The sequence below is a fragment of the Magnolia sinica genome, chromosome 5 (genome assembly GCF_029962835.1).
Source record: "Magnolia sinica isolate HGM2019 chromosome 5, MsV1, whole genome shotgun sequence".
Taxonomy (NCBI): Eukaryota; Viridiplantae; Streptophyta; class Magnoliopsida; order Magnoliales; family Magnoliaceae; genus Magnolia; species Magnolia sinica.
The window spans coordinates 79,938,381-79,946,464 of record NC_080577.1 but is presented as its reverse complement, the minus strand read 5'-3'; the positions used below and the strand labels follow the sequence as shown (position 1 = coordinate 79,946,464).

At 35.1% G+C, this 8,084-nt stretch overlaps 1 non-coding gene across 1 annotated transcript; it reads right to left on the bottom strand.

Annotated features, from left to right (window-relative positions):
- Positions 1–7,746: 7,746 nt before the first annotated feature.
- On the bottom strand, positions 7,747–7,854 carry LOC131247641 (small nucleolar RNA R71). The gene has a single exon (XR_009171917.1). It is a non-coding gene; the product is annotated as a small nucleolar RNA R71 (small nucleolar RNA).
- Positions 7,855–8,084: the final 230 nt, after the last annotated feature.

Genomic DNA, 8,084 nt, shown 5'->3' with positions numbered 1-8,084 from the left:
AATTCATAGGTGATCATATATTAGGAAAGAAGTAACATCCATTTAGCTAGACTTCAAGACAACATTGGTCTTGTCATCAAATATTTAATTAGATTGGCCCGAAAGATTAGAGTTATCTCATGAGAAAGGCAATAATGTCATAATTTTTGTACGGCGAACACCAGAGCGAAACATAATTTCTTAATGGGCAAATAGTTACATTCTGCTTCTATTAAGATCCTGCTCAAGTAATATAGGGCGCTCTCTTTCTATTGTTCATTGTGTTGAGCCAACAAGGCTCCCAAAGAGTTTTCTCCTGTAGTGATATATAAGATCGGAGATTTACCTTTTATAGATGTTGTCAATATCGGGGATTGTTTCAACAGTTCTTTGATAGAATCAAATGCATTCTGACATGCTCAATCTGATATAAATTCTGCCCCCTTTTTCATGAGGTGAGAAAATGGTTGACGCCTTCCTGTTAAGTTTGAGACGAAACATTGAATATATGCCAACTTTTGTTGTAAACTTTTGAGTTCTTTTAATGTTTTCAGAAGTGGCATCTCCTTAGTGGCTTTGATCTTCCCCAGGTTTGTAAGTGCTAAAATGATTAATGCACTCTTTAGTTGTCAAATTTCATATGATCAAAACAAATTGTTAAGAGATCTTCAAGTCTGGTCCAAGATCAAGAGAAGATCAAGCTCAAGTCTGGTACATTCTTAAGAAAAGATCAAGCACAAGATCAAGATAAGATCAAGCTCAAAAGTCAAGAGGAAGTCAATGATCAAGTTCAAGACAGAAGTTCAGATATTTCACATATCTCAGGTAAAGCCCTAGAAAGACCTTAGGTTTAGGTGCTTTCAAAAATTATTTAAATTGGGTTTTTACACTTATGTATGCTTGGAATACGACCAGCCTAAGGTTTGGTTTGACTAGTTTGAGTTTTCTCGGCCAGTCCAAGTTCAAGTTGAAGTAAAACTATTTTATGATTACAAATTCGATTAGTCGAATTTTTGGTTCGACTAGTCGAAGACTGATCTTCGACTAGCCCAAGAGAATTTGGTTTGAAGTCTAGCAACAAAATCATTTTAGATTTTGGGATCTTCGACCAGTCGAAGACCAAATTTGACTTGTCGAACTGGTCCTCGGGCTAGTCGAAGTTTGGTTAAATCTTATCCCGCACAATCCGAAATCCGTTGAATAGAATCCAGTCTGCTCAGTCTAGTCGAAGATTCAACTTCTTTGCCTATAAATTGAGGTTCTCTCTCAATCCAAAATATGAATTATTTTATTATCAAAAATTTTCTGCAAGAGAGAGAGAGAGAGAGAGAGAGAGAGAGAGAGAGAGAGAGAGGGACTCTAGTTATTAGTAAGCTATTGAATGGTATTTATAAATTTTATTTATATCTTTTGTATAAATCTCTTAATCTCATATCATTTCATTCTGATTCTAAAGAGAGTACATACTACTCTTCTTTTGAGGTTTAAGATAATTACTCAAGTAGCCATTGGTTTGAACTTAATTAAAATTAATAGATCCCTGGACCTTTTCTATCTATCTGAACATTGAACAATTGATATTCAAGAAAAGCGGTTCTTCGGTTACAACTTCTGAAATGTCTTCTACAGTGAAAATAAGTATACCTTCAATACTTTATTTGGTTTTTCTAAGATAGCCAGAAAATCTCAGTATAGGTTTTGTTTGAGATAGCATGAAAATCTCAGTGAGGGGTTTGATTGTGATAACCTGGTAAAATCACAAGTGTATCAAGTTTTAAGGTGACCCTGAGAAAACCTTTTTCATAGTGAAAACCAAGATTACATGGAGAGTAATTTTGGGAGTGGAGTAGGTGTGGCTATTTTAGAACAGTTGTTGATACACCGAACCACTATAATTCTCTATGTTATGTGGTGAATGTTTTTATTTTTATATGATGAATGGTTGTATTTATATTTCAGTTCAAATGGTGAATGATTGTAATATTTATTTTTATTTACTCTTGTAAAGTTTTGGATTTTGATTTTAAAGGAATTCGTGAAATAAGGTTGTCTTGCCTAAACTTTTAGGGGAAGGTTGTCTTACGAATCATTTGGAATCAATGTCTCAAAACTTAAGTAATTGAGATCTTTGATTTATTTATTATTCAACACTTTATTTGATTATTTGGCATAGTCCTATTCACCCCCCCTCTAGGACTTCTTAAGCTCTCTTTTTCAGGGTCGATCTCAATCCCTCGATGCCTCACGACAAATCCAAGAAACTTTCCTGTTGATATGTCAAATGCACATTTAGTTGGATTCATTTTCAACTGTTTCTTTCTGAGCCAATGAAATACTGAAGCTAGATGTTCGCAATGTTCTTTGTGGTCACTTGACCTAACCACCAGATCATCAACATAACATTCTAAGTATTTATCCATATATCTTTTTAAATATTTTGCATTGCCCTTTGATATGTGGTGCCAACATTCTTAAGCCCAAATGGCATGAATTTATAACAATATATTCCCAGAGATGTTTTAAATGTCATAGATTCTTCATCTTCAGGGGCCATACGTATCTGATTATAGCATGCGTACCCATCCATGAAGGACATAATTGTGTACCTTGTTGTGCTGTCGATTAATAATTCTGTTATTGGTAGAGGGAAGTCATCTTTTGGACATGCTTCATTCAAATCTCTGAAATCGAAGCATACTCTAATTTGTCAACTCTTCTATTTCATAGAGATGATATTAGAAATCCATTTAAAATACTTGACCTCCCTTATAAAACCAACCTTAATTAGTTTGTTCACTTATTCTTATATAAGGGCCATTAAATCGATTGGAATCGCCTTTGAGCTTGTTTAACCGGTTTCTTATCCTTAGATATATTGATCTGATGCATTGCCACAGTCGATTCCAAACCGAACATTTCTGCATATGTCCATGCAAACACATCTTTGTTTCTTTTTAATAGTTCAATGTATTGATCAGCTTCTTTTTCTGATAGGTTGGCACTTATATAGGTATTTTAGGGTTCTTTTTTTGTTCCCAAATTCACTTCTCATAATGCATCAACCGTTGACTGCCCCCATCTTCTATTTGTTCAGGAGCCGTCTCTGGCTTGTTAACATCTTCGTTATTACCTTCTACTTCTTGTGAGCTTATTTCCTAACTAGTCAGTTCAATATCAGTCATATTCGCTTGCTCATATTTGTTAGGTGTTTGCAGGGTTTGTACATGATTGACAAGGAACCCATCAGGTGTGAGGTGAGAGATCGTGTCATTAAAAGGGGAAGCCATTATGATCGGAGAAAAGTTGTAGTTCCTGTTATGAATAGCAATATGTTAGTAATGGAAGTCGAATAAAGCTATACTTTATTTTGGAGATGAAGGGGAGGATGTTCCCATTGAGAGTTGCCATTTTGGCGCTGTTATGATGCCAGGTGATGATAAAAATTCTCTAGACAATTTCTAAGTTAATATTGAATGTTAATCCCCAGCAGAGTCGTCATTTTGTTTTGACAAGAAACGAAAGTGTTTTGATAGGAGAATTATCATTTAATAATAACATAGAATATGGGATAACATTTATCATCAAATATGTTTTATTGATTCTGAAATTCATTTTTACTTCCACATATTTTCCTTGATTCCAATATAGAGTAAAAAATATTGAATTGAATAAAGTTATATGGAATGATCCAAATGATGATTTTGTTAGCATTCTGGCTTGCAATGCACTCATTTTAATGCAATAAGTGTTGCGCGGGTTCAAGAGTCATTTGTTTCTCCCGTAATTGATCTGAAATGACAATCTTAAAGGAAATGACTGAATTCCAATGAGATTTGTAGACTTTTTGTAGGATTTGACAGCATGAATGTGCCATACACATTATGTGCACGCAATAAATTCTGTTGCACAACCTAGTGCAATGAATTTTTGTTGCCCGAGTAGGCGTAGTAGAGTTCCTGCTCCTTTTTCTTCTTTCTTCCTTCTCCTTTGCGGAATACCTTATAGAGGTATTCAGATATCTTTCTTTGAGATATCCGAACTTGCACGTGTCTCAAATGAGGGGGTGGAGGTGTATTTACAGGCATTCACACCTGTGAAGTCTCAAATTTTGTGCTGAATGGTCTACTACGTGCAACATGCCTATCATTACGCGCCACTCAATGGATCACATATTGACTCCACGTTACGTGGAACCACACAACGAACCTTTGTTGCGGGTGAATGCGCAACAGAACTCTTCTGTGGTTTTATTGCCTGTTCTTCTCTTTTCCTTTATTGCTCGAATCTTCTAACTTTCATAGTTCATTCTTTACTAATTTTGTACTCCAACAGAGTGTAAGGTCCACACACCAAGAGGAGTCGATCGGGAAGATGAACTAGCTTGTACCTTACTATAACCCTTCTAGCTCTTGGTTCCATTAGATTGCACAAAGAAAAATCACAAGAAAAATACAAGTAAAATGTAAATTAGATTAGGAAGAAAACCCACCAAGAAAAGGGTTTCAAGATGTAGAAAACACCATGAAAACTTGATAATTTAGGAAATGATAACCTAAATTTTGAAAAAAAAAATGATAAAAATCCACTTACAAGTGAGTTGAAATGATGGGTTGGCCGAATGAAGCACTGACGGACCAAAGAAGAAGAAGTGAAAAATGAGTAATTTGGGGTATTTACTCCTTGTTGTCAATCCACGTACAATTCGACTAGCCCGAGCACATACTCGGTTGGCCGAATTTCTTGATCAGTAACGGACTGACTGAAAAATCTCCAAAATTATAATATTTTATTTTTTTCCATTATTTATTATTATTTTTCAATTTTCTTTTCATGCATATCATATTTACAAATAAATATAGAGAATAAATACAAAGAAAAGAAGAAATAAAGACATAATAATTATTTAATAATACATAATCCAATATCATACTTCGAATTTAAGAACTTAACACTACAAAGTGGTTTGGTCAGAATATCTTTAAGCTGCTTCTCAGTTTGAATGTATTCCAACATGATAGTCTTATCTTCAACTAATTCTCATATGTAATGATATCTTTTATCAATACGCTTTATATGAGAATGCTGAATTAGATTTTTAAAAATATTTATCGCACTCGAGCTATCACAAAATAAGGTCATTTTATTTTGCATAATTTAATAATCTGCTAGCATTCGTTTCATCCACATTGGCTGAGTGCAAGCATTCCATTGAGCAATGTATTCAACTTCTGCAGTGGTTAGAGATACGGAATTCAGTTTCTTACTTAGTCATGATACTAGGCAATTTTCAATATAGAAACATCCACCACTAGTAGATTTTCTATTATTCAGATTTTTTGCCCAATCTGCATCTGTATATCCTATGATTTGTATAGGCGTATCATGTGGATACCATAAGCTTAAGTTAGCAGAACTTACAATGTTCAGTGTTAAATATTGCATATTTCCTCTATTTATATCTTGGTTTTATGAACATGATAACGCTTAATGGGTATATTTTATATATGTTTGTATTGCAAGTTGAATATGAGAGCTTGGATTAAAAAGAATGTTAAAAGAACAGATTTGATTCTTGAAAATCACTAAGGCAAAGGATGGATCTTAAGAGACCGAGATTGAAGATTTCAAGACTCCAAGATTCAAGGAAACCAAGTGGAGAACGAAGGAAGTCGAAAGTACAAAGTACAGAAATTTATAGAATCTAAACTTTGCAATGTCATCGACCACCGTTCAATGATATTGAAGCCAGTATTCGATGACATCGAACACAGGTTAATGACATCGAAGGATTCATGAAAATCAAGTTTGGTTGTTAGATAAATTAGATACAGTTCTCGATGACATCGAAGACCTGTACGATTGCTCGAAGATCTGCTCGATGACATTGAGATTTTCGTGGATTTCTGAAGCCACTCGCTAGAATACTCTGAACACATTCCCAATTACTGGAATACCATTCGATGACATTGAAGGCTATTCGATGACATCAAAGGTATGTTCGATGATAAAAAGGGTTAGGCAGTGCGAAAAGGCGTGACTTCTGGATTCAAGTTACTCTCGATGACATCTAAGGCGTTATGCAAAGTTACGCGGAGTGGGTAAATTCGAGGCGATTTTCTGAAATTGGACGGACAAGGCTATAAATATGGGTTTTCCAAGGACTTTTAGGGATGAATTAGGTTTTAAGAAGTAGAGCAAAAGGGTGGAGCAGCCTCCTAAGAGTTTTTCTTCCTTATTTATTTTTAATGCTTTCTTTTAGGGTTTTAAATCCAATCATGTCTATGGTCGGCTAAACCTGTTAGCTAGGGCTAAGAGGTGAAGCTTGTAGCGTGTTGGGATGATTTTCTTACTTGGATTCTTGTTTTTTTTAAACCTCATTGATTTGTAGTTTGAATTTAAGGAATATTTTCAATTTTCTATGGTTTATTGTGACTCAAATTACAATAGATAATGTGATAGCTTTAAATATATTCTTTTCCTATTTTGAGAGTGTGAGATTAGTAAATCCTGTTGTTCACCATCGTCTCCTGGGCATAGTAGGGTGATGGAATCCCTTCCAATCATCACGATACTCATTCATGTGTGGCTAGATCAATAAAAAGTTCAGATTTGGTATAATTACTTTATCTTCCAATTGGATAGGATAGGACTCCAATTCCAATTGTATTTCTTGAATCAAGTAAGGTAGCAACCTAATAGCTATAAGTGGATCCTTGGCACCCTAGTTTTCACATTTCAATTGATAATTTTAATCAACATTATTCACAATTACTCCCTTTTATTTCATATTTGGGTTTAGATCTTCTTCTAGTTTTAGTTATTTTTAGAATACGTACAAGTTTAGTCCCTATGGATTCGACCTCGGTCTCACTGAGATTATTACTACATCGCGACCGTACACTTGTGGTTGTGAACAAGTTTTTAACGTCGTTGTCAGGGACTACGGCTACATTTTTGTAAGATTAATTAACATTAGAATTATATTAAGATTATGGTTTATTTTTCTGCTATATTTTTAGGTTAGGATTTTTTTCTAAAATTATTTTTTAGAAACTAACATTGTTTTCTGTTTTGTAGGATCCTAACATATCAACCCTTATTCGATAATTTTGTTCCAACCCTCTCTCTTATCTTTTCTAGATCTCTTATCTGTTTGAATTTTTTTTCTAGTTTTCTTTTTTGGTTTAGTTATTTGGTTACTTGAGGTATGAGAGTGTTTCATGCCCAAGTGGGTTCGTGACAACACCCTCTGTCTCTTGAGTGGAGGAGGATTAGGTGAAGGGTTGCATATCCATCACCGAATTAGACACCACCTGAGATCCTTTGAGTCAGTAGTAGTAATGGCTGCACATCAACCTTAACACTTAGTTGAGGAGGCCCAAGATGTGAATGAGGTGCATCATGTACCCTGCCTTGTACTCTACAAGATTATTTACAACCGGCGGGGGTGAGTACACCTTCCTGCATGATATTCCCATCGAATGCAAGAATGGTGGATGTTAAATCAGGGGTGATTCAACTCCTTCCTAAGTTTCATGGACCAGAATCTGAAAGTCCATACTTATATATGAAAGAGTTTGATGACATCATATCTACATTACAATTCCTAAACATGTCTGAGGACACAGTAAGACTGAAATTGTTTACTTTCTCTTTGAAAGAAAAGGATAAGTCGTGGTTACATTCCTTAAGGCCACGGTCCATTAACACATGGGCTGAGATGACAAGGGAGTTCCTTAAAAAGTTCTTCCCATATCACAAAAAGAATACCTTAAGGAAAGCAATCATGAATTTTGTGTAAAAAGAAGATGAGACCTTCTTCCAATGTTAGGAGAGATTTAAGGATCTCATAAATTCATGTCCACAACATGGCTATGAAATATGGAGGATAACGAGCTTTTTCTATGAGGGATTAACCTTATCCATGCGCCAACTTGTGGAGATGGTGTGTAATGGGGAATTCATGAATAAGGAAGCCGATGATGCGTGAGATTCTTTTGATAAACTTGCTAAAAACGCTCAATCATGGGATACCTCCTCAAGAACCACCACTTCTAAGCCTACTCAATCAAAGGAAAGCGGAGGAATTTATGTCTTAAAAGAGG